We start from the raw sequence: 20,739 nt of genomic DNA on the forward strand, positions 1-20,739 counted from the left end.
CATAGGTAGGTTCGCCCAACCTAATATAGGGTCCAAAAAAAAATTTCCAGGGGCACTGCCCCGGACCCCATAGAGGGGGGCTACTCACCCCCCTCAAAACCCCTATGACCCCCCTGTTGCACAATCGGCGCAACGAAGGGGGGCCTCCAACCCCCCTCTAACCCCCAGTTCACTACGTAGGTTAGTCATGGAAAGAATATAACAAAACCCAACAAAGAGTACCAAAGCGAAAGTTCAAGATCCACATCATATCAAAACCCTAGATCGAAGAAATCTACTTCACTAAGAGCCTTGAATCATCATCAAGAAAGGAGCAAAGAAAAAGTCAAAAGCCTAGAAGCATTTCTAAATCTTCACTTATTCGCCATCAAACAAGTTGAATTAGATTGAAGAATGGAAAGATAAATACATTGTCATCATCCTCTAAAAGTTTCAAGGCAGGCTTCCCCTTATTGAAGCAAGGATCTCATTATCCTTAAAAGAAGACCATTCAAGAAGCATCAAATCAATCATCATCAACAAAGGAATAAAAGTTGAATATTCTATTTTCACTTAACAAGTAAGTACCTTTTTATTATAATCCAATCTAGTAAAATGATTTCATGTTTCAAGGATAATGAGATCCATATATATAGCGCCACTATCTACTAGACCCGATGGTTTTATTAACCACGATATATATGTTTCGAGTTCAAACCCCCATCGCTTATCGCTATCGGGAGGGTCTGGGGCCTATATATAAGGCACACCACTATCACCCGAACCTGACGATGATTATTGACCAGGGCATATAATATTTCAAGTCCGGCCGTAATTTTCCCGTATAATCTTGTGTTTTACGAAAAGTGTTAAGGTCGGGGCTTTTCAAAGAAAATCATACATTGCGGACCCACCAGGGCTATTAAGTGCAGTATATATATATATATATATATATATATATATATATATATATATATATATATATATATATATATATATATATATATATATATATATATATATATATATATATATATATATATATATCTATATATATATATTGGAGCCGAGGGGTTATGCAGTTAGCGAAGGGGTGATGACCAGACCCGCCAATAATTATAGGCTCGGGTATATAAATTTTCAAGTCCAGCCCTATGGCTCAGCCATGGGGTTTTCCCGTGTTTTCCCGTGTTCTTTGATAATATGTTGGGGTCGAGGTTTTCAAAGAGGAGCTTATGTTGCGGATCCGAAGGGATCATTAAATGCGACTCATATGCATTTCAGGTCTGCCTCCCTAATCCTCCACCATTGATCTACCCTTCGTGGATCCAATGATCCACGCAGATTTCGGGTGAACCAGTAGCTCGAGGAATACCCACCTGAAAAGTGGTATCCTCTTTCCTCCTAGTTGCTACGTGTCATTTGAAGAGTGGAATCAGGGGCCATCCTCGCAACATCGGTTACCACTTAGACCCCTTCCGAAATACCATCTGGTTATGTGTTATGCCATGATTTTCAATATAAATCAGATTCGCACTCGCGGGACTTAATCAATGCATAAATTAAAAAAATCAGGGGCCGATTATTTCACATTTGATGTTATAAGCATTTAATGAAGGAAATATTCATGTTTTGTAAGCATGTTTGCCATATTTCTCACAATCATAGCTAATATGAATTATTTCTGCAAGCAAATACGAGTAGACCTGGGGACGGATAAACAGAAGCTATATCAAGATGACACCTCCGCACCACCGGTGTCAATATTGCAAAAACACACTCTGCAAAAGGGAATACGGACCGCCATAGTGCATAATGAAGGCACTCTCTGTGTTTAGCAGAAGCACTCATGACAGTGTTGATCCATCAAGATGCCATTACTTCCAAACACACATTCAATCATGCCAGATGTGGGATGATGAGCGTAGTGTTTTCAGTTTCCTTCAGGAAATAATAAGGGATAACGTCCGCTGTATACAGGTGTGAAGAGATGACACGCAGTCATTCTCTTTCAATCAACATCTATTCATCCCTTAGGAAACGAAGTGCTAGAGTGATAGGAAATTCCCTCTACGTGTCAGCAATGACACCGATTGTTCTGCATCTGTGTGTTCTGATCTGTATATTCCAGAGAACAAGGGGAAGGTGAAAGGATGAAGGGAAGACCAAGAGTTATTTCCATGTGTATAAGTATTACCTCCGGATAGGGGATGAGGGCTTTTTTTTTGGAGAAAACAACTTTGATTTATTATGAATAAAGGAGACTATTTGGTTCAATGAGGAGCCTTTTGTTTCAGTTTTAAGATCCTCTGCTTTTATGTGTTTTGAGACAGGGTGTTGTTGCTGGCATAAATACAAATGTGTTTGTTTTTGTGCATATTGATAATGATACAACTTATAATTAGCCTTGGTTGTTTGAATGTAATTCTTCATCATAGTTAATTCATAAGCAATCCCTGATTTGAAACTATGTTAGACATCAGTTGCAAGCTTTACTTCCATAAAAAGGAATGTGTATTCCTGTATGAATGATTGGATTGCAATTAAGAATTGATGCAGCCTTGTTCTTATGTGAACCAGTAATTGATTCATTTAGACTTGGAATTCATATATGATGTTTAACCTCTCTTTTGTCATGCTCCTGCAGGATAGATTAGGATAGTTAGGACTAGACTAGAGTAGCTAGAAGTAGTATAGATGGGATTTAATACATAGAGGTTAGCTGGTTTTTTTTGTTGATTTAATTGAATTCTTCTTCCTAGAAGAAATATTTTAATGCATTTAACAGTTTATGGGGTCCCTTAAAACCCGATGGAACTAGCCATTCCAAACGAAATCAGGTCTAATTGGGGCCTGTGATCGGGTTAGTTCCCCTTGTTGGTATAGTGAAAATTTGCCATGTCAACAGGAAGTTAGGAAGAGATAGAGACCCTTGACAATGCATATATTTAGGAGACGTGTCAACATTTATGAGGATGTTGATGAAAAGACCATTACAAAGGTAGTTGTGATTCAAGTGTTCATCTCTCATTTTCGAACAAGTATCTCTTTGGGCTTATGTAGGACTGCCAAAGGAAGAATTGTGCATGTCTTCCTCGAGAATCATGTAGAAGGATGTAAGATCCTTTCGAAAAAGGTAGTATGAACAAGGTTGCATAACATGAAGCAAGGCCATATGTAGACTGATGGATGTCTTTCTGATGAAATGAATGATGACATGACTAACTCAAGGATGAAAGTGATGGATGGTCCCTATGAAGAAGTCCCAAAAGATGAAGACTCCATGATAAGAAATTCATGACATCGAAGGAAGGATCTCTTCAAGAAGCTGGTTGTCTTTACATATCCACCTGAGGAGCTACTATAGGTCCCTAATTAAGAGCGATCCTGGAAGCAAGCTTATTTCTTGGAAGAAACTTGGAAATTCATAAGCCAGAGGGAGATTAGGTACTTTCTCCTTCTATAGAAATGAGTATGTTCCTTTATTAGAATATATATGTCCTCCCTAATTGAGAGGGAGAGATAGACACATCATTCTGGTCTTCACTTGGAAAGACAAAATGAGAGGATTGGGTAATCATTTGGCATCTGATACTCTTTGAGGATGAGATAGGGCATCCAAGATAAGAGTAGTCATGGAGGACCGATATTCTTTGAGGACTGGGGAGTCCAAGATAAGAATAGTCCTCATGGAACACACCTTGAAAACCCAGGTGGGGTATGTTCCAAGAGAGACAATGATGAGAGTGTCTATAAATCATTGGTCTCGCCAACATTGAGCTTAGATCTTGTGGAGAGATAGAGTTGTTAGTCAAGGCCTTGTTATGTAACAATGCTGGTTGATATGATGCTATACAAATGGGTTACCAATCCGACTCTTCTTATGAGAAATTCTTTAGATTGAGAATGACCAAGAACCATTATGAATACTCCCTACTTAAGGGGGAGTGTTGAAAAGTGTAAGTAGGTTTGATCTTCATAATTACATGTAATTATGATTTTATGTAAGAGATGTAAAGAAAGCAAATAAAATTATTTTAATTCTTACATCATGGATTTCATGAGCAAAAGATTTTATTTAGTTGAGGCTCCCATTGAGAGCCCTTCGAGATATTTTCATCTAGAAAAGTATAAAGGAGTCATGGTCATGAAGACATGTTACAAATTGTAAAGAGTCATACTTGTCTATGTAAAGTTATCCTCCAAGACCTTGTCACTAGCCCTCATCAATTCGGCCTACAATGAAGGAAGAATCTAGAAGATGAAGTTGGCCTTTCTCCAAGGGATCGTGTCGGCCTACTCTAGAAGATCACGTAGGCTTAATAGAAATGGAAAAACTAGTATATATACCCATACTCAACCTCATTAGAAAAAAAGAAATTTGGTGAAGAAATTCTACAAAAGAAGTGCAAGAAACATAATAACAAAAGCCTCTACATCAGCGAAGCAAGGAGGAAGGAAAGTGAAGATAATTGTGGACTGTTTTGGGCTAATTCACCCTCACATGTGTGAAGGTAGCAGATCTAAAGGTCTTAAGAGGAGGTCGAAGGATTGCAGTCACATTGAAGTGCTCTTGTCTGGGCAGAAATCTACGCTATAGGAAGCTGGGTAAGAAAGGAAAGAATCCTCTTCAAGGAGGAGTCTATTCAAGTAGCAAATATGATCTAGGGTTTCTGCTGTCAAGAAAAGGAGTTGCAGAACAACAAGAAGAGGCCAAAATTCTAGAGGGAGTCGAGAAGGAGAAGAGGAAGAGCAGGGTTCAAGAAGAGGCTAGTGACTTGGTCTTGGGGGGAATATAGTGTCAAGGGTATTTGTCATGGTCTTGGTATTCTTCAATTGAATATCTATAAGAAGAATTCTGTTTGGGTTTTCCTCTCAAAGCTTAAGAGGTTTTGGCCTTCGCTGACAAGCCTATATACCATGTCTCTTGTCTCCTTATTGTTCATGATTTGGTAATTGTCTTGATGAAAATAACACAATAATAACTCAAGAAGAGAATATTGTAATCAAGAAGTAAAAAAACTATCACAATCAATTATCACAAGTAGAGAAATCACCTACCTACTAATGCCCTAGATTTATCATCAATATTAACTTGGTAAAATCTCTATAAAAGGGGGTTATGTGGCTCAGGAGATGTTCATTATGTACGGTAGATTTTGAAGATTTAAACCACTTATTTCTTAAGTGTACTTTGTAGTGGCTATTTGGAAGGAATTCTTACTTCATCTTAATATATGCTCCAATTGGAATCATTAAAGTTTTCATCAGGAAGTCTAGAAATTTTGAATATTCCAAAATTCCTTTTTATATTGCTTGGGGCATTTGGCAAAGTCGAAATACACTTATTTTTTAAGGATGTGTTGGCATTATGATGCATGTGTTGTACTTGATGGCAACACACTCATAGAAGAACAACTCACTTATATATAACTAGATGAATCTACAGAAGAGATATCAAATGTGACAGAATACATGGGATGCAGGACAGCTCAAAGGAATCAGATGATAATTCTCAGTACGACAAGTTAGCTTTGCCATCAAGTTCAAAGGGGGAGATTGTTGACATTATGATACAAGTGTTGTCCTTGATGGCAACTCACACAGATGATAGATCATAATGCAGCAAATCAGTAGCAAATATTTGATGATCAGACTACAAAGAATGAAGAAAGAAGAGTATATATGCAGGTTCAGAGTATATACGCAGGTTCACTATATACCAAGTAGGGTATACACACAGGTTATATGCAGGTTGACTATGTACCAAGTCGTGTATATACACAGGCTCGCTATATACCAAGTAGGGTATACACGCAAGTTCACTATATACAAAGGCGTGTATACACGCAGGATTACTGATCAAAAGTCGCGTATGTGTATGCACAGACTTTCATGCACGGAAAAGCGCATACATGTGGGAAAGTTTATTTTTGGGTCTGTGGTATTTAGACCTATGGTTTTGGTCCTTGGTATTGTCTCCGAAGTGTTGAACCTAGGTATTGGGTCCCTAGTATTGGTTCTCAATGGTTTTGGACCATGGTATTGAGTAAGGCCTAAGACTATAAAAGGAGAGGAAGATCATTAGGCAAGAGTATTCAGAAAATCTTGAATATCTGATGAAGGATGAGATTCAGTATGCAGGTTATGGGTTCATGATGCATTGCTTGATCTGAGCTAAGGAGGAATCTCACCAATTGATGGAGAACAAGATTTAAGGATAGATTGGGATCAAATGGTTTGAAATGAATTATCTCTATATGGTTAATTATGCTAGATCTGTATACTGACGCATGTAATATTCTGAATTGGGTATAACTTAAGTTTGAAATAGCTGCAGCTCATGATTGAATATTTATAGATATGTACGCAGGTTGGCTTTGGTGAAAGCGCGTATGTACGCGGTTTTGGTTCGTCATAGTAGCGTATACATTATGATATATGATATTTGAAGTTTTAGTTGGATCTGGATATTGTTGCAGAGTTCTGTTGGTTGTTCTGTGTTCTGGTGACTGTGTTGTTGATAGGGTTTCAGTGTTTCAGTATTGGGTGATTTAGAGATTGATGATGCAAGTGTATTGCAGTGATGATTAATTTTGTGCTTCAATTTTTGATGGGTCCAGTATGAAAATTTGATGAAACGTGGCCTTCAAAGTATGATGTTGTGTTCCATGAGTATCCAGTCAGAAAATTTATGAAGCGTGGTACCTGGAGGAAGGAAGAGAAGGTTGTAGCCTTCTGTAGGTCGGCACCTACGTACTAATACATCAGCTAGTAAAAGAGCAAAGCGGGTGGTAGCTCCCTTCCAGTAGCAGCTGTAGAACGAGTAAAGGTTGGAGCATTTCAGTAGGACGGTACCTACGTACTAGTAAATGGATCAGCTAGTACAAGAGCTAAGGGGGTTGTAGCTCCCTTTCAAGAGATTCTGGAGAACGAGAGGAGGTTGTAGCCTTCTGTAGGTAGAAGCCTGTGTACTGGTATAAGACTGCACCAATACATAAATATTGTAAAATGAAGTTTCTTATTAAAAGAAGATAGAGATGACTTGCAGCAGGTGGTTTTCACCCACATTGGGTTTCCACCTTAGATCATGGTGTTCATGTGTGCTTCTTGTGTGTGATGATCTGTTCTGTTTTACTGCACCTTCTTACTGTTCATATGGTTAATGAATTTCTAATGCACTAACTAAAGATCAACATTTAATGGATTGACTGAATCATAAGTATTCTGGATATACGCTAGTTTCATTAGACACAATTGCGTATGCACACATGTTCACTTAACTGAAGTAGCGTATATGTATCTAAGTATGGAAATGAAAAAGTTTTATTATTTTGCTAATACTGATTCACCCCCCCCTCTCAGTATTATTTCCAACAATTGGTATCAAAGAAGGTCCTTTGGTAGAAGCTTGATCGCTTGAAGGAGATCCATGGAACAATGGGAAAGAAGCTTAGGAAGAAAGCACCTAAGAAAAGGAAGACATCTCAGAAGAGCTATGACAGTGGGAGTATTGATTGGGGAATATGTGGAAAAAGCACTTTAGATTCAGAATCACGTCAGAATGAAGATGAACTATCGGGTATGAATTTGTTATCCTCTGGTGATACAGTTATCTATCCATTTGAAGATGATGAAAGTGATAACGAAACAACTGAAATTGCTCTTATGGGTGAGCAACAAAGGTATCAAATAGAGGCAGAATTTAAAATGCTTACAGACAAAATTAGAGATCAACAAGATCTATTGAACAAAAGGGAATGTTCCTTCAAAGAAGAAGCTACCAAACTAAAAGTTCAACTAGAGGAAGGAAACAAGGTAAGGAAGGAATTCAAGGACAAGGTAGTTCAATGTCAAAAGTTGCAGGATGAAGTGACATCATTAAGAAATGAAGTCAATGAAAGGAGCACAACAATCAAGAAACTCAGAGATAGATCCAGTTATTATGAAAGGCTTGAAGCTACGATCCTCTTGCTAAAGGAAGATCTTGAAGAATCAAAGAAGCAGAATAAAGAACTACTCCAATCTCTTGAAAAACAAGAAAACGAAGTTCTTCAACTAAGACATCAGTTGGAAGAAGGAAGAAATGTTGAAGAAAACATGAAGAAGCAGTATCTTGAAAAGGAAGAGCAACATCAGGTTGAGGTAAATATTCTAAAAGATAAATTAGAAGAAAAAGATAAGCTCTTACGATTTCAAGATAGTACTAAGATCTTGGATGATATTCTTAGTAGTCAAAGGTCTCCTACTATCAAAATTGGTCTTGGTTTTCATGAATCTATTGAAGGTGAATCTAGTTCAGAAAATAAGACAAGGAACTCTAATGCAAAATCTAAAATGCTCAACAAGGAGATGAAAGGTTGACCCCATCAATAGAAAAAAATTCTTCAAAGAAAATCTTTTACTCCTCCAATGAATAATGTTGAATGTTATGTATGTCATAATCTTGGACATGTTGCAGCCAGATGCAAAAGAAGAATGGTGCAAGATCATCACACAGAAAGATCATCACATTCCAGGTACTTTAAGGGATATTGTTTTTCTTGCAATATGTTTGGTCACAAAGTTGTTGATTGCTACAGAAGGAATATGAAACATATGAGATGTTATGCATGTAACAAGCTTGGACATATATCAAATGAATGCAAGAACAAGGTACGGGCACCACACCAAAAGGAGAAAACATCATCACACTTGAAGATATGGAAGAAGAAGGAAGTACAGTTAGAAAGATGTGTCACAACACCTTATACAAACATAAAAAACTCAGGGGGAGCTGAAAGTGTAAAACTTCAGTGTCTTAAATCTCATACGCAAGTTTCATAAAGGGAAGTCACGTATATATGCGGTTTATGCACTGCACAGTCGCGTATATGTCAGTTTGAGAAAAGCAGTAGGGACAGGTTCAGAAAAAGGGTCTGATATGATTCAGTCAATTATTTACTCTATTTGATAATGGTTACAATCTGTTGATGATGTGTGGAAATGCCTTGACACTTGTAAGATGTTTTAAAGTATTTTGATCATGATGATACCTTGATACTTCTTGCTGATATATGCATGATCAGATCTGACAGTGAACAGATGGCACAGGTTCAGGGGGAGCATATGCTTTTAATAATGCATTGTTGGCATTATGGTTAGTAGTCCTTGGTAATAATGCTTATATGGCTAAATGATATATCTTGCTATGATATGGTTATCCATGAAAAAATATCATATGATTCTTTGGGGTTACATAGTTGATGTTCAGATCAAATTTGTGGTTGATTCTCTGATGATGCATATATGGTGCTTACATGGTGATCTTCATAAGGATAAGGAGAAGTACAAAGCTTGAATACACATCTTCATTAATTGATGATGAGTCACCCATATGTTGCTGTCGTCATATGCATAAAGATCATATAATACAGTTATGATGCAAGATTCCTATAGTTCTTGGCGCTCATGTGGATAAGGACTGTTGCTATTGATGATTTCAAGAAGTCTTGACAAATGATCTTGAGCTCAAGATACATAGTGTTGGATACATGAATGATTACTCAAAGTTGCATTGTTGGAGACATGATGATGATGAGTGCTTACCTAGATGATGATAGGTTGATACTTACATATGTTGATTGATGCAGATGTTCCCAAAGTGATGATACTTGGATCATGCAGATCTTGATGATGATGAGATGACTATGGTGTTTTTCACAAATGTTATAATGTGAATGTTTTTATGTAGACATACCTTGTTACAGGACATTTACAGGTTGCTGATCTGGAAGTGGTTGTATGTGAGTTTTATGAGGCACATCCGTGTATATACGCATGTTTCTATGGATACAGTCGCGTATATTTTGGAAATCAATGGGCCAAACTCAGGATGAGAAAAGTCTATTATGGGTCTGACAGAGACCATCTGGAACAGGTGCAGAGGGAGAACATGGTTGCTGGTCTAGATGTTGTTGACAGATGCTTATGGAGCAAACCATACATTGTGTATGATAGTTTCTAATGACTATCATGGTCTTATTTAGATGTAAAGGTCATATCAAGACTCATGATGTAATAGTGTGTCTCTATCTATTGTAGTCATTTGATGAAATCTCTTCTGATGTAATTTGTACCCCCTCTATGCATAGGAAGGATGATGAAATATTTTAGTCATGTATTTCTTTTATTATCAAGGTCATGTAACGGCCTATGTTGGTTTCCCCACTATGCCTGGGATGGATGATGTTATACTCTTGTGTTATCATGTGTAAACCTTGATGTATCCCCACTTGGTTGGGTAGATGAGTCAATTCCCACTTGGTTGGGAGATGGATGTATGTATGCGTCCTTAGTGATAGGAAGGTCATTTATGATAGAGTCATGTTCTTCTTGTAGAACATCTTTTTGCAGACCTTTCTTACAGTCGGGGGGAGCATGAATAGCACACTTCAGCAGAGTAGAGACTTCAGCATGTACTCAAAGGTAGCATGGGAAGATTGGTACACCTTGGCATATATAAAGGGGGAGCTCATTCAGAGATTTCAGCAGGTACTCAGGGGGAGTATGGACAGCAGAATGTTTATCAAGGAAAGAGAATATCTTGGTCTGCCCTTTGCCCTTGATGTCAAAGGGGGAGAGTGATTTGGTGTTGTTGCCATCAAGTCCAAAGGGGGAGATTGTTGGCATTATGATGCATGTGTTGTACTTGATGGCAACCCATTCATAGAAGAACAACTCACTTATATATAACTAGATGAATCTACATAAGAGATATCAAATGTGACAGAATACATGGGACGCAAGACAACTCAAAGGAATCAGATGACAGTTCTCAGTACAACAAGTTAGCTTTGCCATCAAGTCCAAAGGGGGAGATTGTTGACATTATGATACAAGTGTTGTCCTTGATGGCAACTCACACAGATGATAGATCATAGTGCAGTAGATCAGTAGCAAAGATTTGATGATCAGACTACAAAGAATGAAGACAGAAGAGTATATATGCAGGTTCATAGTATATACGCAGGTCCACTATATACTAAGTAGGGTATACACACAGGTTATACGCAGGTTCACTATGTACCAAGTTGCGTATATACGCAGGTTCGCTATATACCAAGTAGGGTATACACGCAGGTTCACTATATACAAAGGCACGTATACACGCAGGATTGCTGATCAAAAGTCGCGTATGCGTATGCACACACTTTCATGCACGGAAAAGCGCATACATGTGGGAAAGCTTATTTTTGGGTCCGTGGTATTTAGACCTATGGTTTTGGTCCTTGGTATTGCGTCCGAAGTGTTGAACCTAGGTATTGGGTCCCTAGTATTGGTTCTCAATGGTTTTGGACCATGGTATTGTGTAAGGCCTAAGACTATAAAAGGAGAGGAAGATCATTAGGCAAGAGTATTCAGAAAATATTGAATATCTGATGAAGGATGAGATTTAGTATGCAGGTTATGGGTTCATGATGCATTGCTTGATCTGAGCTAAGGAGGAATCTCACCGGTTGATGGAGAACAAGATCTAAGGATAGATTGGGATCAGATGGTTTGAAATGAATTATCTCTATATGGTTAATTATGCTAGATCTGTATATTGACGCATGTAATGTTCTGAATTGGGTATAACTTAGGTTTGAAATAGCTGCAACTCATGATTGAATATTTATAGACATGTACGCGGGCTGGATTTGGTGAAAGCGCGTATGTACGTGGTTTTGGTTCGTCATAGTAGCGTATACATTATGATATATGATATTTTAAGTTTCAGTTGGATCTGGTTATTGTTGCAGAGTTCTGTTGGTTGTTCTGTGTTCTGGTGACTGTGTTGTTAACAGGGTTTCAGTGTTTCAGTATTGGGTGATTCAGAGATTGATGATGCAGGTGTATTGCAGTGATGATTAATTTTGTGCTTCAATGTTGTTGATGGGTCCAATATGAAAATTTGATGAAACGTGACCTTCAGAGTATGATGTTTTGTTCCATGAGTATCTAGTCTGAAAATTTATGAAACATGGTACCTAGAGGAAGGAAGAGAAGGTTGTAGCCTTCTGTAGGTCGGCACCTACGTACTAATACATCAGCTAGTACAAGAGCAAAGGGGGTGGTAGCTCCCTTCCAGTAGCAGCTGGAGAACGAGTAAAGGTTGGAGCATTTCAGTAGGTCGGCACCTACGTACTAGTAAATGGATCGGCTAGTACAAGAGCTAAGGGGGTTGTAGATCCCTTCCAGGAGAGTCTGGAGAACGAGAGAAGGTTGTAGCCTTCTGCAGGTAGAAGCCTGTGTACTGGTATAAGACTGCACCAGTACAGAAATATTGTAAAATGAATTTTCTTATTAAAAGAAGATAGAGACGACTTGCAGCAGGTGGTTTTCACCCACATTGGGTTTCCACCTTATATCATGGTATTCATGTGTGCTTCTTGTGTGTGATGATCTGTTATGTTTTACTGCACCTGCTTACTGTTCATATGGTTAATGAAGTTTTGATGCACTAACTAAAGATCAACATTTAATGTATTAACTGAATAACAAGTATTCTGGATATACGCTAGTTGCATTAGACACAGTTGCGTATGCACGCAGGTTCACTTAACTGAAGTAGCGTATATGTATCTAAGTATGGAAATGAAAAAGTTTTATTGATTTGCTAATACTGATTCACCCCTCCCCCCCCCCCCCCCTTAGTATTATTTCCAACAGGATGCTCCCCAAATTTTGCGAATATCTCTTGCAATATTGTAGGTTATTTTATGGAGATTGGGCCCAGGATGAAATTGATGAAGCATAGAGTGATTTCTCCCCCTGCAAATCTGACACAATATCCCATTAGGTTTTTTGATGGCGTGACTCAATCTGATTCATGTGGTTGCAAAGTAGTTCTCCATCTGGATGGAAATCACTATTACACATTGTACTGGAATTGTGGTATGGGATCATCCATGAAGGCGGAAATAACTACACTTTGGGGTATCTTAGCTTTTTCTATTTCTATTGGTCTTGATATTTTGCATGTTTTTGGAGATTCTAAGACAGTCATGGAATGGACAAAGGGTAACTATAATGTGGAGGCATCTGATCTTATACACTGGAAGCTGAGGGTGCAGGATCTCATGGAAAAAAATTGAGATATCACTACAAATCACATTTATAGAGAATACCCTGTCTAAATTAAGCAATGGTACAAAAATGGTATAATTTGGGTCAAAGAATACAAGGCTAGTCTTCTTGTAGAATCTAGATAGGTTCAATTGAGGTGAAGGAAATACATAAAATGTTGACAGGTTTTCGGTATATCCTACTTGAAATTTTTTGATAAGATACTAGTTTATTACCTTAGTTTTTAGACCTTATGATGAATAAATGATATCAAATAAAGCTAGCTCTATTTCCTAAAATTTTGATATCTTGTAATTTCTAGATATATTGATTCGGTAGATGATGTAACTACTTTATATTAATATAAAGCAGGTTGTTTTGTTTTAGCTGAAAAAAATAAATAAATAAATCTCATTATTTAAATAAATAAATTCCAAACTCGATAAAGAAACAAGTAGTTTAAAAGTACACAATCATTTGGAAAATGATATTAATTATCTAGAAAAAAACGATTTTTTTTACATTAATCAATCAAGGCTGAATCCAACTTCATGTAAAGAATCGTCATTGTTAAAACTATATCTATAATTCGGGGCTCCACATGGAAATGCTATATATACTTCATCAAGTTAAAGTACTTGTACATTTGTTAAACTTGATAAATACACAACTCAAGTTTGTATTATTCAGTTACAATCCGTTAATGAATATCAAAAGCTAAAGTGCAATTTATGATTTTCTAAAAAGTCTTAAGGATGCCAAATCATAAAGGTCTTACAGTGGCTTTGAGTTATATTGGCCATCAATTAAATTGTTTTAACTTATATTATACCACAACTATAATATCTACCATATACAAGGTTCTCAAGCTACAACCATCAAGTTACCCCCATTTATTTATTTTTCATTGTGCGTACATGTCAACAATTATCTAATGTGAATTCTAAAATGCAACTATGTATGTGATGTATAAGACGTAAGAAATCCTTGCAGAATAGTCTATCTTGAAATGAACATTCGATCCAAGGCTACTCAGACTTGACCCAACAATGTTTCATTAATTTAAAATTAAGGGTTCCCACCCCTTCAATATTTACCCTGCCCTTTACCCAAGGCTACTCAGACTTGACCCAACAATGTTTCATTAATTTAAAATTAAGGGTTCCCACCCCTTCAATATTTACCCTGCCCTTTACCCTTAATTAGTTACGTATTTAGATATTCCAATTTACGATGTAGCCATTAATACATCATAAACTATCCATTGACAATAAAAATTAACCACTTCAACAGTCACATACTAAATTTACACTCACAACCTAAATGTAAAGAATTTAAAATCCTAAAAGCAGAGGGAATGAGAGGGGCAAACTTGGGCCACATAATGGAGCATAAGGGTAGCTAGATAAGGGGAAGCCCACACCTAGGTATGTAATGTATAGGAGGGAGCAGTCGTGGTACATGAGGTGCCCCGACCTTGATTTTTCTACCCTTCTTTATATGTTTTTTTTCCTTTTATGAATTTTCTTTAATTAATTGTTCGGGGCTCAAAGGACAAGATCATGAAGTGTATAATATAGTAGTGATTTCCCCCTTTGAGGAAGGGTAGTTCATTTCCCTCCAGGGGTGGGGACAATCAGGGTTCCTGAATCATAAAGGAGGCTCATCTAGGGCCTATGGAACTAGGGTGATGGCCATGGATTGGGATAGAGATCATGTGTTGGCTTTTTTCCACGTGCTAACTATTCTTGTCTTGTTCATCTTTTGCATTTTGTGGTACAATTTCCTATTAAATGTGGCCAATTTTGCTTTTTCTTCTTTTTTTAGTTGCTTCAACCTCTGGGGCCTGACCCAAGGTGGGGACAAAGGGATAGTGAGGCTAACCCTATGTGGACCCAGAATGGGAATGTGGACCTAGGTGGGAGAAATGATGAATGGGGTTTAATGAGTGGAAACAGAGTAATATGTGTAGGTAAAGAAGCAGGAAAACACACCCAAAGTCGAGGTTTCCCAAGTAGTACCACCTTAGAACCAAATGGTCAATAAAGGAGATCCCACGGGACTAAGTGTTACAGGGAAAAGTGCCTATATAGAACTGCTCTATCCTACTAAGGTGTGACAGCTGCCTTAGAAACAAACAGAGAAAAGCTACTTTCATTTTTCCTTTATGAATTATAGATAGAGAGGAACAAGAAGACCAACCTCTGTCTTGTGCTAATCTCCTGATTTGATCCCTCTCTTCTTTGATAGTCTTTGGCTATCTGCTCCCTTACACGCCCAGCTTCACAAAGTACCTGTAATATCACAAAAGCACAACACTATACAAAGACATGGATCTATAATTATAAAAAATCTAGGATCAGATGTAAATTGACCATACAAATGTAGCAAACACCAATGATACAAGAGCATGGAGGAAAACTTGAATAGCTTTTATTGATAAACAAGAAATAGCCAAGAGGAGTTACAACCAATTGTTCTGACCCAGCATCAACCTCCCAGCAAAGAAGCCCCTCTTCACCTCAAACAAAGCTTAGATCACCCAACAATCTGATGTTTGTCTCAAGAAACCAACAACAATTCCTTACAATATGAAAAATTCCAGCCTCTAGATCTCTGGGATGAGGGATCCATATATAGATATCTGTAAGGGAGATGAGTCAGCTTGTGATTTGACTAGTGTCTTCCCTCTGATAGTTCTTGATGCCACTTGGAGATCTCATTGATCTCTTACTCATCCTTGGGTGATTCTGAGAGGCAAGTGTCCTAGGAGAAGTTTCTGGAAGATTCCATGATCATCCACCTCGCAAACTGTCTCTACCACTTGTCTTTTCCCATCCATCACACCCCATAGAAGGGCTTTTTGAAATGCAACACACTTCCCGTGTGTACAAGGTGCGATGCATCGCACCCTGGCCATGGAGCAAGTGAAATGATCCAGTTTTGACCAGTTCTGAGTAGTTTTTCATGGAGAACTTCTGGGAGAAGTTGTAGTCAGTTGACCTTGTTCTTTTAGGGGTTAGAACAACACTTTTAGGGACTTAGGAGCCTTTGGTTTAAGGACATTTTATGCTTGGGGTTGCAGTGCCCAAAAATGTCTATAACAGTTGCCCCCTAAAGCATGAGGTCATTAATCTTTTTTGGATGTCGGGTGAAATGCTTTATCATGAGGATCCGAAGTTCTTCCAAGCTGAGAGGAGACCTGTAATAAGATACAATACAATACATTATCTTCATAATATTTTCATGATCTAGCTGAGGCGGGCATTCCCATGCTCAGCTTTATAAATTCAATTTCATGTACATAGGACAGACAATCGTCTGAGTGTAGACTGATGATTTTGGTAGAGTCATCATCCCTTTGATTGGATGATTATCTGTGCAGCAATGATGTACATTTGATGTCTTTATTTCCCTGAATATATATCGCAGCCCGGATGGATGAAACTAGATCCGGGGTCTTCAATCTCGTTCGATCTTCACTCGAAGTACAAGTCCATCCATGTGAGAGATGTTCTGGAGTCGAACATGGAAAGACATCGCTTGATTACCAGCCAATGATGTAAGCTGTTAACAAGCGCGAGAGGAATCACCGATAATGATGATGACCCTCAAGGTACTGCAGTACAATTCACGTGGTGTGAATAAAGGACTTGGCGTCGAACACCATGAAAAATCTTTCGGTCGAAGGCCATTGATGTAAACCTGTCGCCGGAAGTAAGAAACTTGCCATTGAGACATGCAAGCTTCAAAGTACTAAAGGGGTGTTCCTAGATCAACTTCTTGGATAATGAGCTGATGTCAACAAGAAGCGATCCGTCACAGGAGGGCCTTAATGAATCCCACATCAATGACACAGAACGGAGAAAATGATTTTAATGGAGGTGAAAACGATCTGGTGATATAAGGTTCAGGGTGGCGGTCATGAAAGAATGGAGTATAAATGTATTGTAGTGGGTGAGACACATGTGAATTCTCTGAATGACTTCTCTTGAACATATCGGCGACACTGATGTGATGGATTGGTAGCATTAACCCCAAATGTGGATGGTGTGATGGGACCATGGTGATGTGACCGGTGAATGAAACAACCCAACCTGACTTGGATGCGGAGTGAAAGTGTCATGTTCAAGAGCGACTTGCTACCAACAAAGTTTCTTCAAGTTTTCTTCCCAATTTTTCCCCAGTCATTGCTGACCAGTACCTCTTTATTTTTATCAAGCTTGAGGAGGATAACATATGCTTGTTCTATAATTTGCCCTTCGGGCAAACCAATCGCTATGTTTTAACGAGCCTAGCGATAGTGAAACTCGTTCTCGTCTATAGACAAGTTTGTCGCTATTAAAATTTTAACGAGTTTAACGACAAAGATAACTCGGTCCTTTTCAATTTTAGAGAGTCTGTAAAGGAACGTAAAGGAAACTCCAAAATTCCTTTTTCATCATCTAATCCATTAAGTCTGAAAAAGTATAAAATAAAACAGAAGGGATGAGTTTTCGATCCTTTTAACGAGCCGAACAAAACAAGCGCTCGATCTTTTTGTGTAATAATCCCTCAGATCCAAAAAGATTAAAATTTAGAGGAGGGATAGCACTTCCGGTCCCTTTAACGAGCTGGAGAGGCCAATGGCTCGGCAATCTTTTCATATTTTACGAGTCAATTGAAAAGAGCTTAAAGGAGACTCGTCTTTTGAGGAACGAGTGATAAACTAGGTAGCTACTGATTCCAGGTAAGGTTTGGAATTTTCCAATCATGACAGTGTTACAAGGATGGCTAGTGAGATCACTCTTCATAGTTGTTCCTCAAAATGGGTAAACAATCAAATGGAGGTGAATGATCGGCCAATACAGAGTGGAGGTGACGATGAGAACATGACCAAGGCTTCAAAGGCTGAAGTAATACATTCACGATGGTTGTTTCCTGGAAATTGGTTCATTTTTTAATGAGCTTAAACACTAGGGGAAACACTTGCTCATTGCTTATGTTTTTTTTTTAACGAGCTTGAATTCCGCGATAAAACTGCTCGATGCGGGTTTATTTTTTAATGAGCTTGAACCCTTCAGTAACACTGCTCCTGGCGGGTTTATTTTTTAACGAGCTTGAACCCTGCAGTAACACTACTCGTGATAAGTTTGCATGCCCCCAACATAATAACGCAAGTCAAGGTGCATCCCCCCCAAGCTTCATTGCATTCAACTCGGTGGTTGGAATGAAGGTTTACCTTTGAGATTTGGAAAGGGGATTTGTTTCATTTTTTAATGAGGTTGACACAGTAAAAGAACTATCCTCATGACTCCTTGTTTCATTTTTTAACGAGGTCGACACAAGATAATAACCATCCTCGACATCCACCGTATTTACAGTATTTGATAGAAAATCAAAAACTGATGTATAATTAAGGTCGCTGGAATAATCTTCGTGGTAATCCGGAAGATGGGAGCGATGGTGGTAATCTTCCCATGGTGCCTCTCCTATCATCATTGAAGAGGTTCCATATTCCTTAGACCTATCTATCCAAACACTCGATGAGCGTTGATTTGGGTTTTCCCCCCAAGCCAAGAAAATTGATTGTTACAATATTTCTAAAATGGCGATGATCCATGTTGACAAAATGTTTAGGAATCTTCCAAATCCATTAGATATAGAAGATTTCATATTGTAGGTTTCCACTGTGGCCACTTCCGCCAAATTAGTCAGAGGTGGTAGGGAAAAAGTACCCATTAAGGCAGGGTCTTTTAGGAGGCCTACTCCAATATTTTGAAGCGAATGATTGCTTCCATGGATCATTGGAATGCTTCCCGTAACTTGTGAACTGTTGGGGAGGAATGTTTGTTGGTCGACGATTGTAATTCCTCCTTGGAAGGGGAATGCAATCTTCTTGAAGTAGGTCGACACAACTGCGGCCATGGCATATATCCAGGGCCTTCCCAGTAGGATGTTGTAATCGAGGTTTCCGTCGATTACTTCAACATCAATTTCTACTGTTTTTCCCCCCAGTTCAACTTGAAAGTTACTTAAAATCCTGTATGGAGTGTACGATCGTCCATCAAATGCTGTTAATGTCATTGACGATCTCGACAAGGGTGGTGAGCCTAAATTTTTCCAGCAACTCATCAACATAATACATGTAGATGCTCCCTCATCAATAGTTGTTCGATGAACAGTTTTGTTGAGGGATTTCACTTGAATAAGGAAAGCTAGTTGAGCTGGTAACTGAGGGTCATATCCTTTATGATCAAAGGCCACAAGATTGGAATCCATTGGGTCAATCCCACCTATTGCTGATAATAGATCCTGTTTTTGGGAGGGGAAATTTTGCGGTACCTCAAGTGTCGACATAGCGAACGGTGATTCGGCCATGTCCTCTACTATATTATAATTCTGTGCTACTTTGGCACGAGGATTAAATGTTGATTTGTGTACTACTCCCTTTGGCGGATTTATCATTGGCTCAGGAATGATGGGTGACACAACTTCTGTCACAGTTGTTGTCGAACTACTAGGTTGTTCATTAGCCTTGTTATTTGACAGCTGTGGATTCCCGTAATCTTTATTCCTTGTCAAAGCATCATTTTGCTGCTTTGAGATAGACAACATAAGCACTTGGGATCAGGAAGCATTTTGATTTGCAACCAGTTTGGTTCCCGGGCTTGGAAACGGATCAGTCAATACTACTGGGGTTTTTGAACTCTTAAAGAGTTTCTTAACTTCAGCTTTATGTGGATAATCTCTCGTCCGATGATCCTCATCGCATATATGACACCCCGTAGGGGGTTTCCTTTGCCCAAAAGGGTTTGCAGAAGGTTTTTCAGGAGATGACTCATCCTGCTTCTTTTTTCTCCCTTTCTTTTTCTTCTTGCCCCGTGGTTGCTTCAGTTGTTTTCCCTTGTCGGTCGACACGGCATTTTCTTTCGAGGCAAGAAGTTCTTCATTTTCATTTTGACCAGAAATCTTACGGGCCTTTTTAGATGTAGCCTTTGTCGATTTCGTGTCTGTTGCGCCAATCACGCCATCGCCGGCATGAGAGTCATTGTTTTATTTAGGAGGAGGAGGGACTGAGAATTCCAGTCTAGGAGCGTCAGGTATTTTATCGTAGAGCGTGCCAGACTGAGTGTAAATCAATTCCAAATATTGCGCACGAGCGATAACCTGCTCTTCGGTGATGACTCCCCCTTTTGCCACATCTTCCGTGATGGAAGGCAATAATGACTTAATAAACCATTCAACTAAAAGCTGATCGGGAACATACGTTTTCACCATTCTACGACGACGTCGCCACTCATGTATATGATCAGATATGTGAGTGGCCGTTGTTTGTTTGAAATTGGTAAGAAGTTCTGTTCCCGTTTCGTACCTTATCGGTAATTGAAAATGGGTTAAAAAGGTTGTGGCTAGGGTACTGAAGTTGTCAAACGAAGCTCTGGGCAATTCGATATACCATTTTTCTGCCGGACCAGTTAACGTCCTCTGAAAAAGGCGAAGCCTAATCGAATCATTGTTTAGGGTGTTTGATGAACACCACAGGTGAAAGGTCATCACATGATTCGACGGATCTTCACCCGGATTTCCATTAAATTTAGGAATATCTGACGGAAGTTTATGTAGAATCGCCGGCCACCAAGGGGCATAAGAAATTGGATCATTCGTCAGCCGATTTAGATCTGGTAATTC

The sequence above is a fragment of the Pinus tabuliformis genome, chromosome 2_1 (genome assembly GCF_031772625.1).
Source record: "Pinus tabuliformis cultivar Carrire ecotype Pingquan chromosome 2_1, CPIR1, whole genome shotgun sequence".
Taxonomy (NCBI): domain Eukaryota; kingdom Viridiplantae; phylum Streptophyta; class Pinopsida; order Pinales; family Pinaceae; genus Pinus; species Pinus tabuliformis.